The sequence below is a fragment of the Palaemon carinicauda genome, chromosome 12 (genome assembly GCF_036898095.1).
Source record: "Palaemon carinicauda isolate YSFRI2023 chromosome 12, ASM3689809v2, whole genome shotgun sequence".
In the NCBI taxonomy this organism is placed as follows: Eukaryota; Metazoa; Arthropoda; class Malacostraca; order Decapoda; family Palaemonidae; genus Palaemon; species Palaemon carinicauda.
This window is the reverse complement of record NC_090736.1, coordinates 156016803-156019302: the sequence shown is the minus strand read 5'-3', so window position 1 is coordinate 156019302 and position 2500 is coordinate 156016803. Positions and strand designations below refer to the sequence as shown.

At 26.4% G+C, this 2500-nt stretch overlaps 1 protein-coding gene across 2 annotated transcripts in view; it reads right to left on the bottom strand.

Moving 5' to 3' along the window:
• LOC137651358 (uncharacterized) overlaps positions 1-2500 on the bottom strand; it is a 169635-nt gene that overhangs the window by 44658 nt on the left and 122477 nt on the right. The window lies entirely within an intron of this gene.

Below are 2500 nucleotides of genomic sequence, written 5' to 3'. Positions count from 1 at the left end.
AAAGATAGTTTGTTGTTTATTTTTCTGATTTTCCCTTATTATATTTCCAAAGTTTTCTATGGCAAGTAAAAGATAGTTTGCTGTTTATTTTTCTGATTTTCTCTCATTATGTTTCCAAAGTTTTTTATGGCAGGTAAAGGATAGTTTTCTGTTTATTTTCTGATATTTCACATTATATTTTCCATAATTTTTTTCTATTGCAATGAATGATATTTATCTTTTTATTTTTCTGATGTTTTCACATCATACTTTCCAAAGTTGTTTTTTTATGGCAAGTAGATTATATTTTTCTGTTTATTTTTCTGATGTTTTCACATCCTATCGTCCAAAGTTTTTTATGGCAAGTAAATGATATTTTGCTATCTATGTTTCTGATGTTTTCACATCATATCGTCCAAAGTTTTTTATGGCAAGTAAATGATAATTTGCTGTTTATATTTTTGATGTTTTCACATTACATTGTCCAAAGTTTTTTATGGCAAGTAAATGATAATTTGCTGTTTATTTTCTGATATTTCACATAGCATCGTCCAAATTTTTTTTATGGCAATTAAATGATATTTTGCTATTTATATTTCTTATGTTTTCACATCACATCGTCCAAAGTATTTTTTATGGCAATTAAATGATATTTTCCTATTTATATTTCTTATGTTTTCACATCACATCGTCCAAAGTTTTTTGTATGGCAATTGAATTATATTTTGCTATTTATATTTCTGATGTTTTCACATCACATCGTCCAAAGTCTTTTTATGGCAATTAAATTATATTTTGTTATTTATATTTCTTATGTTTTCACATCACATCGTCCAAAGTTTTTTATGGCAATTAAATGATATTTTTCTTTTTATTTTCTTATGTTTTCACATCATATCGTCCAAAGTTTTTATGGCAATTAAATGATATTTTGCTATCTATATTTCTGATGTTTTCACATCATATCGTCTAAAGTTTTTATGGCAATTAAATTATATTTTGCTATCTATACTTCTGATGTTTTCACATCATATCGTCCAAAGTTTTTATGGCAATTAAATGATATTTTGCTATCTATATTTCTGATGTTTTCACATCATATCGTCCAAAGTTTTTATGGCAATTAAATTATATTTTGCTATCTATATTTCTGATGTTTTCACATCATATCGTCCAAAGTTTTTATGGCAATTAAATTATATTTTGCTATCTATACTTCTGATGTTTTCACATCATATCGTCCAAAGTTTTTATGCCAATTAAATGATATTTTGCTATTTATATTTCTTATGTTTTCACATCACATCGTCCAAAGTTTTTTATGGCTATTAAATGATATTTTTCTGTTTATTCGTCTGATGTGAAACTGCCCTAAATTGCGTCTGACGATTAATCACATTTTTTACCTTCATTCTTTCAGAAATCAAGTTTCTTGTTGCCTGAACATAAAGAAGTGAATAAACGCGGTATCTTTGTGAATAGTAACGTAAAATGAAGCAATTTCTTCACGCGTAAATTGAATAAAAATCTATTATCATTTGACATATTTACCAGCTAACTTAAAAACTACTCGAGCAGTGATTTACAGTTTAAAATCACATATATCAATTCTATTCGATTAACTACAATCTCGATTAACTACAGTCTTTAGAAAATATATCTTGAGCGCGTGTTTTATCATTTGCCAAATAATAACGCTGAATTGTACTTATGCGTTCGTCAAATAGGTTTTTATCTGGTTTCATTCAGTCGAAGTTATTTATGACAATTCACAACAATGCAGGAGGCGAGGCACACTTTTAGAAATGAGTTGTTTTTCAAGATGTCTCTATCTGTGTTGTACAAAACATACACACACACACAAACACACACAGGCATATATATATATATATATATATATATATATATATATATATATATATATATATATATGCATACATATATGTATTTATATACACATATATATACATATATACATATATATATATATATATATATATATATATATATATATATATATATATATATATATATATATATGTGTGTGTGTGTGTGCGTGTGTGTGTGTGAGTGTGTTCAATGTAACCCTGAGAACCAGGCCTGAGTAAATGGCTGAAACTGAAATTGGCTCAATAAATGTAGATACACAACACTGAAGAGTGTTGTCCGTATATATTGATAGTCATATATATATATATATATATATATATATATATATATATATATATATATATATATATATATATATATATCTGGATTACCTAAAAAATTACTTTGCTCTTTTTTCTCAAAGTATTAACATAGAAAATATTACGTCCAAATTTTTTATTGTTTTAGAAATCCCTTAGGAGATAAACATTAAATCATAATCAGTTGGATTCTGCAAAATGTTCATCGTCTCATTAAGCCATCGCCTTTTTTATGCAACTACATCAAATCACAATTGAGAGTCACTTATAACAACTTGAATTCCTAACAACTTACAAGAACTTCAAGTTTGGATGAAGACCCTCTCAAGGTA